This window comes from Sciurus carolinensis, chromosome 10, assembly GCF_902686445.1.
Source record: "Sciurus carolinensis chromosome 10, mSciCar1.2, whole genome shotgun sequence".
In the NCBI taxonomy this organism is placed as follows: Eukaryota; Metazoa; Chordata; class Mammalia; order Rodentia; family Sciuridae; genus Sciurus; species Sciurus carolinensis.
Genome location: NC_062222.1, coordinates 131,291,766 through 131,307,502, shown reverse-complemented (window position 1 = coordinate 131,307,502; position 15,737 = coordinate 131,291,766). Strand labels below are relative to the sequence as shown.

Below are 15,737 nucleotides of genomic sequence, written 5' to 3'. Positions count from 1 at the left end.
TCTGTCCTGACTTTCTCCTTTGTCAAGGATTTTTATCTAGGGAACTAAGGACTGTGAGTGAGGGAGAATAACATTGGCTTTCTCATGAATGCTTTTAACACTTTAGATTTCACTTGCTGTTGCACAGCGTCACATAGAACACGCATAAATCCTTCCTTTTCTTTCACAACCATAGCATGTCTTATAATTTAGCAACTGTAAAAATGAATAAGTACAATTAGCAATGCAGAACAAAAGATAGTGAGCTTATAACTGGTTATAAGTCAATTGAATCTCATTATTAAGGAATATAATGATCCTAATTAATATCCTGGTTTTCTGGTCTCTCTATAAATCAGTAGGCCACTGCTTAGCTACTTTGCATTCCTGATTTTAGTATCACATCCTGATTCAGGGCTGGCCAGAGCCCTCTCTCTTCCTTCTTGACATTTGTCTGTGCCCTGACAAATCAAGGGATTCTGTGGTGTGACAGAGCAATGAGGTGTGGATCAGGATCCTTGGGTCCTGACTGAGCCCTTCTCCTGTCATCCATGTGACCTGGGAGATCAGCCTCAGGACCCAGTACCAGGTGGACTTTGGGAGTGAGAGTGAGGCTTACACAGATGTGGACTCTGATCTGGGGGAGTAGGTTATTGACAGGATTTTCAAAAACCAAACAGAGGAAGAGCAGATTTTGGAGTCCAATATTCTGGTTGGGGGTGTTCGGAACCTGAGGTTTCTGTATGGTATTCAGTTGCAAATGACTGGGCTTGGGAGAGGGGATTGGCAGGACAGACGAGGGAGAAAAGATAGAAGGCAAGTGGAGAACTCGATGAAAATTCCTGCTGAAGCCCCTCAAGGTCTCATGCTGAAGTCCGATATATCACTGAAACGCTGAATAGTGTTCCCTCCCGCAGACACCTTTGCCTGACAAGAAAGAATGAAACAGACATTCAGCATAGCAGCCCAAGCCTTTTCCCCAAGGATCTACATTTTGTACTGGCTTCTTTTCTCCTGTCAGGGAAGATGGTTCATTTGCTTAATAAGGAAATCTGTACCATTCACTCATTTGCCTACAGATATTAAGCTTCAGGTAAGATGTGGATTTTTCTGTTACTTTCTAAATAAACCCAGCTGCTGGAATGTGTGCCTAGTGGGAGAATCTGTGAGCTAAGATGCATTAGTGTTTTAAAAGATGAGCTTAAAGTCCAAAATGACTAAGACAAAGACAGGGCAGTTGATTTAGGGTTGTCTGAATTGTGTGTTTAGAGACTTAATAAGAGCTTCGATCAACTGAGAGGTGAGGGGGGCCTGAGAAAGGGCGGGGGCAGCCTTCAGTCCTGCTGTGATGCTGGTCTCTCGATTGTCTCTTGTGGCCTTGCCTTCCTTTGACAGACACCTTGTATCATCTCTAATATCAATAATTCCTTACATTTATGAAACCCTTTGCAGGATTTCTGTGATGCCATAATAATCCTGGGAAGGAGACTCAACAGGTAAATTCATCTCATTTGCAGAGGTGGACATCGAAGCCCAGAGGGATGGACTGCTTTTGTCCAAGGGAGAGAGCATCTAGTAAGTGGCCAACATGAGATGACCGTTGCCACAGCCCCTCCTGCTCACCAATGGAGCAGCTGTCCTTGTTCAGGTCACATTTTCTCTTGCGGAATGTGAACAGTCAACTCAGGGCTGCCCCCTCTCTGGTCTTCTGCCTCTTGGATTTTTGGGTTTATACTGTAGAAGACTCGTATTCCCATGACAGGGTTTGAATCAGGACCACTCTCATCCTTAAACATCTGTACTGCCACCATAAAGCCTGCCAGCAGTAGCTTGACATTCTTGTAAGAGAGTTGCAAGGCCCACCCCAACCTGTCCCAGACAGTGTGCCCGCAACAGGCCAGTGACCCTGGTCCCTCATTGCCACAAGTGCCTCTGCCTTCTCGTGCTCCACCAACTTCCTTGTGGTACTTCTTCAGTGTGGGGCACTTCTTCTTCCTCCTGAATTTGAACCCAGCTCATTCTTTAAGGCCTAGTTCAAACTCCATTTCTTGCATGAAGTCTTTCTCAATCATGGAAGATGGAAGTCCAACTCTATAGTCCTTCTCTCTATGGCTGTGCATCTTCAGAGAGCTGTCTTATGAATAGTGCCCAGGCCTGAACCACACTGCATTTCTAGTACTTTGAGAGATGTCAGGGATTCTACTTCATTCTTCACATACATTCACTGTGTATACTCAGTAAACACTTATTTATTGTTTGTAGGAAGTGTTTCAAGAAAGTTAATAAGCAAGGATGCATATGTAGTGTTGGACTTTAGAGAAATTGACCATTCTGGGCTCCAAAGAACAGTCTTCCCCATATTACTTGTGTCCTGTCTGGCTGTCATAAGAATTCTGTGGACCACTTGCTGAAAATACTGATTACCAGGTTTAGCTCCAGAGCCTCTCATCCAGATCCATATACCTTAACAGATTCCCCAGGGGATCTGCATGCTAAACCATGCTTGGGACCCTCCAGCATGGAATACTGCAGATCTTTAAGAATTCTTGATCCAAAAATGAGTCAAGATGGTTGAAGATGTGATAAATTCCTTCATAAGACAAGGTTACTATTATGGAACACTTGTCTTAGTCCCAAGTTCCTGAGGCTCACGAATGGATTCAGGGATGTTTTGTGTCCTAGACAGGTGTCAGTGGATGTTCTCATTTCAGACCTCCTCCTGTTTTGACCTTTCTCTCTTCTCTGATACCTTATTTTTTTTTAATAATTTGTTTTTCACTGTCAGATTTTATATCTCCTTTAGATTCTCAAAGTGCACTCCCTAACTGCTCATTTGATGAACACACCTTCCTCCTACATAAGGAATCTTTTATACAGCTCTGGTTGCCTATGCCTGCCCTCTCTTTTTGATCAGGTGCTGTCAAATCTTTGCATTTTTCTTGGTTTTCACAGTGAAACCCACTGTGGGAAACTTCTGTTGGAGATATTCAGAGTAGGACTTGTGGGCACGTTGTGTCACCTCACTAAATGTTCTACCTGCGAGGTGGATACAGAGGTGTGTCAGGGTGGGTATCTGTGGGAGTTTTGTGTATTCATCAAGACGCCACAATTGTAAATTAGGCTTTTCTACTACTGAAGAAATATATATAAATATACATACATACTTTGCTTTTGTGGACTCCCTTGCTTTTGTGGACTTAGTATGGATGATTGTGAAGAATTGTCTGCGCCATAAAGAACACAAAATGAACACCAAGAGCCACAGCTCCTTTTATTGACTTCAGTTTTAGTACAATCACTTCTACTTCTCTAAAGTACTTCCTCTTGCAGAAGACTATAAGTGGAGACACTATTTAGTTGACATTTAGAGTTCAAAGGAGAAAGAAGTCTCACAGGGGACTTTTCAGCTGACTGAAACATCTGAGGTGCCACTCTGATGTTGTCTTCATGCCTGTTGGTTTGCAGTGGTTTACCTTGGACATCTCCTCTGGGTTGCTGTCTCCTCTACCCCTCTATCTCACCTCCAGGGACCTAGTCGCCTTCTCTTGCTCCTTGGATCCTCACTGTTATTATGCAAGTTTGAGAAATCCATCAACTTCCCTTCCTTTAGTTTGAGCATTTCCAATGTTGGAGGGAGTCAGCAGGATCATTCTTGTCAGGATCTGAAAATTGCAATTTACCCTTTGGTTCTGAAAAGGAAGAAATGGAAACTCAGAATGGGATGGGAACTGATGCTGACTGTGTCCCTCTTGTAGGTGAGAGGTAGGTTCCGACACCTTGGTATCAATGAAGACCATAATGATGCTCTTCTTCCCCCAACCTGTGTGAAACCTGGATATACTTGATATCAAGTCTTACCTCAGTTCCTGCAGGGAAGGTGACACCATCCTTCCCACACCCAGAGGATGCTGACACTCTGGAGAGTCAGGTCATTGGCTCAAGGACACAGAGTAGAGAAACAGCAGAAGCTGGATGTGAAACCAGACTCTGCCCCTTTCCCCCTCTGCTTGGAGTCTTGTGGGAATGAAATGTCTTGGGCACACAGACACCAAGAGATGATGGCATCCTTGCCACCAGAATCCTGCTAGACAGCTCCAGATTTTCAGCTCTCCTTGTCACATGCTGCACTCAAGTTCCCTGTTCTCCTCCTACTCTACGTCCAAGGATGTCAACCAGTCCTTGGAATATTTTCTGGAAGTTACTGAGTGGAAAAATACCAACAGAGAACCTAGGAAGGCAAAAAAAAAGTGAAGAGGAGGAGACAAGTACCCTATTTATCACTCTTGACTTTGTTACAAAAGATCTGCAAAGCTTACAAAAAAATCAACCTGCAAATCATGTTATGGTTAATAAAACAGTAAATTAAGCCTCCCTGGCTCTACCTGCAGTGTCCTAAAGGGACTCACAGTGCCCTTTCTGTGTTTTATTTTAGGGCCCAGTACAAAAGGTTTTCACCTTAGAGTAATTAACTTTTTATCATTAAGATTCTGAAAAAATTGAATTGTGTTGGACACAGGTCACTGTAATGAGAGTTTAATGGCGACGTATCACAATGCAAGCTCAGCTTTGAATGCATGCTGAAGGCATCACTTTGCTACTGACCTATGCAAATCTCCATCTTGCTGGCCCTTATTCTTCCCCACTGTGGCATCCAGGCCCCCTCCTCACTCTCCCCTCATCTCCTTAAACAATGATTCCCTCATTTTCATATTAATTGCATCACTTAACTGAGATAATGCTCCCTCTGAAATGAGCAAAGGGATGAATCACCGAAACGGGCCATTATTCTTTTTGCTTAACCAATTTCACAGGCCCCGCACAAAGCTCTGCCTTCATTTGGCTTCCTATAATTGCTTATCATTAGGCCCAGCCGCCCCACGAAGTACCTTTTTATTTATTTAAGTCTCATCTCTGATGGATGGAAAATGATTCACTTGCATATCTGAGGAGCCCAGACTGTTCTGTGACCAGGCAAGGGGGCGGAAGAATACCCCGGAGAGCTCTGGAGGCAGACTATCAAGGAGGAGCAGCAAGGGTGGCTGGCTCTGCACTTGCCCCATTTCCCATGGAGATTCTGGGGACAGCCCCTGCAGCTGAGTGACCTACGGGCATCTAGTCACAGCCCCACAGTCTTCCCTGCACACAGAGGAGAGAGGGCTTAATCCACAGGATGGTGGCAGCTCAGGACCCACAGCAAGTGCACAGGCTGCCAAGTGCCCTCATCACCAGGAAGCAGGGCATCCCACAGCGGGCAGGTGAGAAGGGCAAGAGGGAGGTTGTGCCTGGACCTCGACTTGGTGTTCTAGACCCACGGACAGGAGACGGCTGAGGAACGTTGTGGAAGACGGCGATTCGTTTTCATTGTCTTCCTCTTTCTTCTTTAGGGAGACAGGACGGTGAATGAGCACTAGAGACGGAGAGGACGTGGTCCAGGGGAAATGATGCCGTTATCAGCCACAGCCACAGTCTGAGAGGCATCCAGGAGAACGGCTCCCTCACTGCAGAAGGGAAACACGCCGCTCGCCTGTCAGCAGACCCGGGCTAGCACATTCCCTGGAGGTTTCTCGGAGCACATGGCGTGCTTTTGTTCCTGCGGACGAGAGGGCCTGTCACTGAGCTAGCTGTCCCTGGCCTTGCGATCCTCTCCGTCATAATGTTGTTTCTCAGATCTTGCTGCTGTGACTCAGGCTCCCGTCCTGTTTGGGGGCTGCTGTGATTTCACCTGTGCATCTCATCCATGCTGGTGCTCACTCTCACCAGGGCTCCTCAGCCTGGCACCTCCACTAACCCATCAAGAGCCTGGCGGGGTATAATAACTTCTCTGAGAAGAACAGTTTCCCATTGTGTGTTTGAGATGTTAGGAATCAAAATCCAACCTACGCTGTCACCCTCTTTCACAGAAGGAGTTGATTCTGGTAGTAGACATGAAACACTCTGTTCAGGGAAGGGATTAACACAGGGTGGGAGCTCTCAAACATGCCCTGGAACCAGCAGCTGCAGCACCCGGGAACTATTAGAACTGTGAATTCCCAGACCCATCCCCGACAGCCTGAAGATGGGCTCCAGCAGTCTGGGTTTTCACAAGCTCTCTGGGTGATGCTGATGCTCAACAGATGCAAGACAACTGCCAAGTGCATCTTATTTTGGGTTGGCTGTTTTGTGTTTTCATAATGCTCTCATATGCATCATCTTGCTGAATCTTCACATGATTTTAGGTAATTGGCTGGAGAAGACAAAGCTGTGGGTTATGCCCATTTTGCAGGTGAAAAGGTGAAAATCATCAATGTTGCATAATTTGCTCGTGGTTCCCCACTGCTGGATCTTGAAATTGCCTTTCTACTTCTTGGCCACTCTAACCCAGTGATGGAAACAGAAATGAGTATTTAAGAGAACAGTATCAGAACTTGAAAAGGAGGGTTTCATGATCCTCTGGGTATGATGTAAACCACACTAGAAAGTCCCATCATCACCTTAGGAAAGGGGAAGACCTGAGGGTAAGGCTCAGTGACTTCATTAGCCATGAAGAGTGCATGGTTAGGGTCTAACATTGGAAAGACAGAGGGCAAATTGGGCCCTATTACCTGTCATTTACTGTGGGTCCTTGGTTAAAGTCTCAGCTTCTCTTAACCTTGGTTTCTGACTATAAAAGAGGGCTGAGGATAGAAGAATGTAGCATAGAGGTTGCATCAAGGGTCAAAGAATATATGCAGTGAGTTCATTTGCATACACTTCAATCATAGTGAGTGGTCAATTTTTATGTTACTGTTATTATTAGGAAGACTTGCTTATTACTCAGCTCTTAACTATCCAAGAAGGTGAGTGATATATTAAAATGAGCCCACATTCACTGAACTCCTCTCCCATGCCTGGGTTTGCTTCATGGGGTGTCCTCATAGGTACAGGGCAGGGAGTTGGGTGAGATTTCTGGCTGAGAAGGCTGGGACTTGGACAGGAGCATTTCCCAGAGTGTTGGGATTTCAAAGATAGAGGGAGACTGGAGTTAAGAACAGAGAACCCAGCCATGTGAGACCATGTGCTGGACAAGTTACCATGACGGAATGGGCAGATGGGGACCTAATTTACAACTCTTTAAGGATGGGTTCCGTGAACCATGGATGGAAATGGTAGCCTATTTTATTATGGGCCTGGTATTGTGGCACAATATAGTCTGATGTTAGCTCTCTGCCGTGCTAGACGTTCTAGCAGATTAAGCTTAATATTGTAGTTTTGAAGGATGTTGGGAATTACTGGAAGTGAATCATTTCCTTACCTCCTGCAATGATAGGGGAGAGCACAAGGATCATTTGTGATGTTCCCTTCCCTGTCAGGAGAAAAGGCATGACTCACTTTATTGTAGGTGTCTTCTTTAGGTCATGTTTAGAGAGTATAATGAGACTACTCCATGGGAAGGCAAAGCAGGTCTCTATCTGTCTCTTGTCCTACCCCTGACTTCATAGCTCAGGTGGACCCTGGCCCTGTTTATGCATCTGATTGGGAAAGGTCACTCAGGTTCTGTTCTCCAGGCTCATTTGTCCTCTGCACCCACTCCATCAATCTCCCTCAAGGTTGTTTGCTAGGTGGAAGGGGGCTTTCTCCCTACTAGTCACATCCTCCAGTCCAGATTTTATCAGAACTTGGTTATGAAATGTCTTATGTCTGTATGACTATTATTTATTTGTATTTAATTGTTATATATGTGATTATAATATAGTCATATACTAATAGAAATACAACTGATTTGTATTAGTTGATCAGTACACGCTATGGACTGAATATTTGTGTCTTCCAAAATCCACATGTTGAAATACAATGTGATGATATTTGAAGGTGGGGGCCTTTGAGTGATTGGGTTTAGGTGAGGCCATGAGGGTGGGCCTGCATGATGGGATTGAGTCCTAAGATGAAGAGGAAGAGAGATCCATGCCTTCTCTCTCTCTCCCATGTGAATATACAAGGAGACAGTGACTGTCTTCAAGCCAGGGAGAGGGCTCTTATCTGGAACTGAATATGTCAGTATCTTCTTCTTGGACTTTCGTCCTCTGTAACTTTGAGAAATAAATGTCTGTTTTTTAGGCACTCAGCCTATGGTGTTTGGCTATAGCAGCCAGAACTGACTGGCATGCAGTGGTCTATTGTTTGCCTCCTGTTTGACAGTTGATCCCTGCAACTTTACCTTCTGGTCAGGACTCCAGAGGAAGTATGAGCAGCACAGGAACTCGGCAAGGGCACAGTATGCTCCAGCCTCTGCGGGCAACAGGATTTTTGTTGCAACATGTCCACTACTTCTGACCACATTCCTCATTTCTCTTTGTAGAATTTAAAGTCCACACTAGACAATGAAAGAGAAATGCATAAAACCAAGTAGAGAGAGAGTAATGAAGCATCCATTGGCAGTACTGACATGAAAGGCCATAGACTTCAGAAATAAAAAAAATGATGTGGGCTGCAATTTTTAGCATAATCTTCCCATATTAGTGTAGGTAGAATAGACCTGAGCAAGACTTAGACAGGGAGAAGCAGAGATGAGTGAACTCCAGGCAAGGGTGTTAAGAATATCACAAGGTTGGTGAAGGTGGAGAAGAGGAAGAGACAGAGGGAGAATGGTGGGAAATATGGTGGAGGAAAGTAGGGATGGGTCATGGTGGGGAATCCTAGAGGACAGGTTCAAGGACAATAGAGAGGTGGTGTAAGTTCTTGATTTTGGGAACACCCATAATAAGGTGGTGCTTTGTGAAGAGTAACATGAAAGTGACATTTGGGATGGATAAAAGCTGGAGAGGCCAGAAGCCCATATTATACCTACTATATTCCAAAATCAGCACATTTAACAAATTTCAGTACAGTTCCTTTCTCCACCAATGTTCTGTAAAAGGCAGACAGGCTAATTGGTCTGGGCTTCCTTGATATTCCTAAATCACATCATATTGTACATGCTCTGGAACTCAGTTTATTTGGCTTTAAATAGTAATTTTCCTATTCCATAAAGCACCTCTTTGCACAGGGTGTGACTATTTTATTTCTTGCATCAGATGGTGCCAAAGTGCATGTAGCTGGAGTTGGGAGCCCCTGGACTTCCTTGCTTTTAACTAAAGTGATAAAAACTATAGTTTAAGAGAAATTGCAGAGTGGTAAAACAGATTTTCATTTCTGTGAACAACAGGTCATTAAAATAAACAGATTGACTTCAATTGACATGTACCATAAATGTTAAACTGCCAGAGAGCTGGGCTTAGAATTGTGATATTGGAGAAAAATTATCCTTTACAATTAAAGAGCACCTTATCATTTTTATTAGTTTATGTGCGTTCAAGTGCTGCAAAAAAGAAGCTATTCTCACCCGAGAATCTAGCAGGGTTATTCCAGGTCAGCAGAGGTGGTTGCTGGTTGGAAATAGCAGGGACATTTCTCCCCTGTGTGGTCTTTAGGGACTCAGGAACATATTGGCTCTGCCATATTCAATGGATGGGTTCCAAGGTTATCTCAATTACCATTATTTTAGCTGAGGGAGACAACACGGTATAGGCTGGACAGTCTTATGGGTCAGGTCCTGATGTGGCACAAATAACTTCCTCTCATAATCTGTTGACTCAAACCTAGTCACATGACCATACTGAATTACAGGAAAGGCTGAGAAATTCAGATCAGTTCTGCATCCAGAATGAAAGAAAAGATCTTAGTGGACAGCTGGAATTCTTCTCAAATAAAATCTGGAAGATACTTTAGTCTCCATTCTACTGACAAAGACAGTGCAACTCTAGCTAGGTGGATTATTTTAGAAAACGTTGACTATTAATGCAGGATCTAGGAAAGTTTCAAGGGCACCTAATTATCTCCATATTTATACACCAGCTCACAAGTTAATAATTCCCAAAGCCAAGGACTTGAAGGGTATCTACACCGTGAACAGCGCTTAGTCTGTGTTCTGTGGTTGTGATCAGTGGTGGTCACAGTTCTGCTGGCTTCCCTAATTAAAGAGTGATTCCTGCAGATGTTGAATGGAGAAGATGCTCCCTCGGCTTTTCATCTCTAAACACTATTTGAAACCATAATAACACACCTTATTTCATGGATGGGTTAAGTCTCTCTGGGGGAAAGCAATGCATTTCTTGCTATTTTATAAAATTTTTGTAGCATCTTGCATGGAGCATTGACAAGGAGTTCTACTCTCATTTCCTCACCTTCAGTCAGTTTATTAAACCAATTAAGTCAGTTTCCTTCTTGAATAATTTTAATTTGAAAAATTGATCCAAAGTTTGATCAATGTGCATATATTCATATATAAATTTTTATATGTAAATTCATATATGCATGAAGGAATGAATCAGCTAAAGGTGTGGAGCTGAGTAAAACTCTGTGCTAGATGTTACAAGAATTTTAGAAAGCAACACTAAATTTCACTCCCTCTCTTCTTGGAAAATTTATAACCTAATGAACATATAGGGCTTAATCATCTGGTCCATCCTGAAAGATGGTAGAGGTAAATAAAATGAAATGAAGAATGTGAAATAGATATAAAATTATAAAATTTGATGCAGATACATAGGATCATCATAATGCCAATCCATTAGTACTATGAACCTTTCCAGAATACCGAACACACAAAAGCTATCATGAAACATTCCCAACACTGTGTGTGAGGCTGGCACATTAGTGTGTCACTTGAACATCCATATGTTGGAATTCTAATCCCCAGTCTTATGGTATTTAGAGATGAGACCTATAGGAGGTCACAAAGGTGGCGCTCTCATGAATGAAATTTGTGCCCTTATGCGAAAGATCCTGGAGAACTCCCTGGCCCGGTTAGCCATGTGAGGACACAGTAGAGGGTGCTGCGTATGAACCTGGAACCAGGCCTTCACCAGACCCCAAATCTTCCAGGGTCTTGGTCTTGACCTTTCCAGATTCCAAACTGTGAGAAATAAATTTCATTTTTTTTTTAAAGTCACCCAGTGTGACTGCCACTGAAGGGTGAAAGCACTTTGGAACTGGGTAACGGTGGAGGCTGGAAGAGTTTTGAAGTATATGGGAAAAGCGTGTGTTTCGTGAATGGAAAGCTCAGAAGAATTCTGGTGAGGGCTCAGGAGGAATGGGGAGGAGTTGCAGAGAAAACCTGCCTTCTTAGAGAGCAGGTTTGTAATCCTCGATAGAAAGCTGGCAAGAGAATGGGAGGTAAGGGCCTTTCTGCTGAGATCTCAGTGGAGTGAGGCTCATGTCACTGGATGTGGAGGAGAGGCAAGGCTTGGTATGAATTGGCAAAGACTTTTCTGAATTGCGTGTACATCCTCATGTTTTGTGGAACTAGAACTTATGACAAATGAAACTGGATATTCAGCTGAGGTTATTTAACGAAGCAAAATTTTAGAGGAATATCCCCATTCTGTTTGGTTGCTTATAGTAAGAATAGGAGAAGAGAGAAATGATTTAAAGATGGAATTCCTAATTAAAAGAGAAGCAGAAATTAAAAGTTTGAAAATTCTCGGTCTATACATATTGAGAAGAATGAGAAAACCTGTTTAGGGGGAAGAACATGAAGAGTGTGGTTGAACATGGTTTGATGAAATTTGTATGAGTTGGTCATCTTTACTGAAACCAGGAGAAGCTTAGTATTCTCTTAGACAATGAAATAGTGACCTGAAGGTCATTTAGTAGTCATCAGATCTTCCCCTCCCATCACAGGAGTGATGGGGCAGGACAACTTCAATGGTGGGGCCCTGGGCCATCACTCATGGCAGGCTCTGTTCCCTGAACTCTGGTGCTATGCTTCTCAGTCAACTGGTACCCCGATAGATCCTGGTGCAATGCAGGAACTATGTACAATATTGAGGAGAGAACATTGGCTTCCAACAAAGCCTTGGATTTGACACCTACCTCCAGCAAATATTAGCTGACTGAGCTTGGAAAGATGACTTTTTTATTTTATTTCTTTATAGATATAATAATATGTTCTCTCCCTTAAAACTCTTATAGGATTGTGATTATGATTATAATGTCAATATATCAAAAATGTGCCAGGGTTTTTTATAGTGACTTGGTAAGAGTCAGTCCTTGGCTCTCTCAAGCTGCTCTGCCTTGTAGGAGTCATGTTAATTGAGCTGTACGTTATTATAGTTTGCTTAGCATTAAGCTGAGGTTGGAGGCAGGGCTGGGGTGTATGAGATTCCAGGTTCCAAAGATGGATTATGTGTTATGGAATATTAATGTTGGTGACCTTTAAAGTTTAATCTAGCATGAGCCACCATCAAACAGAACCCCACCAGATGGTATCTTGAAAGATTGTCTTCTGACTGCAGTTGTGATAATTCTAGCAATAGGAACTAACTTAGAAAAAGGTGTCTTCTATCTGGGCCGTTGGTTTAATCAGTTCATGTTGAGGTAGGCACTGTACTAGTGAGATAACTCAGAAAACTGGCTTGTCAAATGAGACTCACATGAATCAGAGGTCTTCCTTAGGGTCAAAGTTTACCAATACTTCCATGCATATTCACAACCAATTCACACAGGTGAAGCAGGGAGAAGTCTAGAACATTCCATGTGGCTCTCTGACTCTGTCCTTCAAGCACCAAATATGAAACCTGTGTAAGAGATGGAGTTTCTAAATGAGCTTTGGGGTTACTGCACACAGTAGGCAGTGCTTCTCCTCAGATGTTCTCCTGCTCATCATTTGAGAAGAGTGGATCTCAAACTGGTGACTTGAATTCCTTCCTCCCCACTTGGAAGGGGACAAGTCATACAAGGTCTCTGCCTTTGCTCAATTGACTGAGGAGAGAAAAGGAGATTGCCAGACAGTTTAATAGGGTCCGCTAGTCTACTGAGTGCTGATGGAGAACATTTCTCCACTGTGGCTCCATGTCATACTTGTGAAAAGCAACTGAGCAATGATTGCACTTTGGAATGTCTGTCCTGGTGAGTTCTGATTTGGGATTCATGTTCAAAGTCATTGTTTCCTTCTAGTTACAGCATTTAAATACTCTTGAATTGGTATATTTTCATGCCATTCTTGTACCTCAGCTTCAGCTGCTCTGGAAGATGATCATTTGGGAGAGTTAACAAGGTCAACTTAAGTAAATTTTATGCTTGCTGAATAGTCTATACTTTGATGTAGAACCACTCCATAAAGAACCCAAATTATATTCAAGTGAAACAGACATTATTACCTCATATACATGTATGACTGCCTGACCGATGCGATCCTGCAATATGTACAATCAGAAAAATGAGAGATTACACTCAATTTATGTATAATCTATCAAAATATATAGATGCATTCTACTGTCATGTACAACTAATTAAAAAAAATAAAATAAAATAAATTTTAAAAAAAGAACCCAAATGAAATGAAAATCCATTTAGTTCTTTCTAACCATGATAGTAGCATATGTTTGTCAGAAATTGATTTTATTTATGTGCCTGCTGAAGAGCAGGGATGGAGAATGTCATGGAGCAGAGAAGAAGGGCATGCCAGTCAGAATCACTTGGGTTGAGCCTTAAGGTACAAGCAGAAAATAGCCAAATCAGGAAGAGGAAATAAGACATTTCAGGCAGAAGCAAGGCAATGAGAATTAATAGCTTGCCAAACTACAAGCAGTTTGATCTTTGCTGAACATTAAATGCCAGGCAGGACTGGAGATGTTGGAGCTAGTCTTTTAGGCAGAAATCAGACAGGTCATGAAAAACTCTAGGAGTCACAAAAGTCCTCGAATTTTCTCTTGCTGACATACTGAAGTAGGATGCAACATAGTCGATCTATTGCCAATGAGATATGACTGCTGAAAAGTGTTGTTCTCTTGTTGAGATTAAATATGCCACCCTGTTATTTGGGACCATTGGTTTTAGTCCAACTCTTAGAGGTGGTAAGAGACTATTTAATTTCTCCCCAATCTAACAGCCTCAGACATTTGAAGATAGATTCTGTGTTCTCTTTTGTCTTTTTAAGGGCCATATCTTCATGTGACACGAATTCCAGATTCCTCGCCATCGTGGTGTTCCTTTGAGATTGACATCTACTGTGTGCCAGAGTTAAGGGATTGGCAGATAGGTACTGTCTTTGGGGCTGAGGAAAAGTAAGCCATTTGGTGTTGGAGGCCAGGAAACTGGCTGTTTCACCCTCAATGTATTAGTTTCGTCTCAGTATAACACAATACTTGATATGGATACTTATGAACTGAAGAGAGGTTTATTTTGTTCACAGTTCTGGAGTATCTGTTGACCCCATTGCTTTGGATCTCTGGGAAGGGAAGTACCCATTTGAGAAATACCCAACATGGTGGGAACACACGCTGGAGTGAGTGTTCATATCTTGAGCCAGGAAGCAGAGAGGGGTGGGGAACGATGAGTGGAGTGTGGCCATCTCCTTCAAAGGCAAGTTGCCTCTGACTTAGGATCTGATTCTTGAAGGTCCATAGGACCTCCCAATACTTCTATCCTAAGGACCCAGTCTTTAACACACAGGCCACTGGGGGATATTCAGCACTGAAGCTACAGACCCCACTGAGTCTCTGTGGAATTCTCATTTCCTGTAGAAATTCAGTTGCTTGCTCCTTTCATATCCAGATATGATTTTCTCTGAGTTTCATTGATTTTTGAGCAATTGTCTGAAATCATCCATCGAGTTTCCATGTGTTCTCTGGAATCTGCTCCCCAGGTACCTCACTCTCTGTGTTCTACTATTATGTGTTTTGTACTTGCATATTCATGCAACTTTGTGTCTAGAACAGTACTTGGAACTTGGTAGGTGCCCAATAAATATTTGTGGAATGTGGAATGAATAAATAGAATCATTTGGGAAAAATCCAGCCTGTTCACTGGTTTCTCTGTGACTTCAGGCATTTTTTTAAGAAGCTTTATTGCAGATTGATGGTCTCGACAAAGTAAGGAAGCAATTTTCTGCTCTGTGTTCCTTTCATTGCCCTGTTCTCAAGTCCTTTCTCCATTGTCCCTTGAAAGTTGCATGTTTTTCGTTCTATAAGAAATAATAATCCAGGTCTTCCAAGCTTCTTTGAAGGTAGCTTATTTAGTACATCCATTAAGAACGATGGTGTATTGGTGAGTGCCTAACAGTTGGCTCTCCTGAAATTCCTGCCATGGCAGATTTCAGTGGCATGTGGTCACTGAAAATAGAGTTGGGAAGACATCTGCTGGATTAGTTTTTGGGAACTGGCATGAGCCGCCTCTGGCACTCCAGTGAAGGGACCCCCTGTGAAGGATCTACCTACCTTAAAGGATGGTTGAGATCACAAAGAACTACTTGACTTTCTGTTGCTATATTAAAGAAAAAACTACTTAGCATAAACTATACTTTCAAAGCTAAACAGTCTAGGTTTAACTGGTGCTCAAGTAATGAACTGGGAAAAGTGCTGCCCCCAGAGGGCATTTTGACATTTTCTGAGTCTTTTTCTTTTTCTTTTTTTGGTTGTAGCTGTGACTGTGATTCTATGGACACTAATCCCCCAAAGATCAGGAATGCTCAATATTCTGCCACTTGAAAGACAGTCCTGAACATGAAAGAAACATCCTGCCTCCAAATGTACAGCACAATCCTCAGCCAATTCTGCAGGACACCATGCCTCCCACAGGTTGGCTTTCTACCTGATTATGGTCCTTCAGGTTCTGCTAAACTTTTGTGAGGGAAACAATCATACTTAACGTTCCTGCTTACAGGAAGAGAAAGTCCTGTACTTAGTGACAGATGCTTTTTTTATTCCTAAGTGATGGAAAGCAAATGCATTGGAATGAAACTTTTTTTCCCTATTAACCTTTAG

At 42.8% G+C, this 15,737-nt stretch overlaps 1 long non-coding RNA gene across 1 annotated transcript; it reads left to right on the top strand.

Moving 5' to 3' along the window:
* Positions 1–750: 750 nt before the first annotated feature.
* LOC124994909 (uncharacterized) lies at positions 751–8,025 on the top strand. The gene is made up of 3 exons (XR_007110579.1): positions 751–1,072; positions 1,432–1,554; positions 5,364–8,025. It is a non-coding gene; the product is annotated as an uncharacterized LOC124994909 (long non-coding RNA).
* The last annotated feature ends 7,712 nt before the right edge of the window (positions 8,026–15,737 follow it).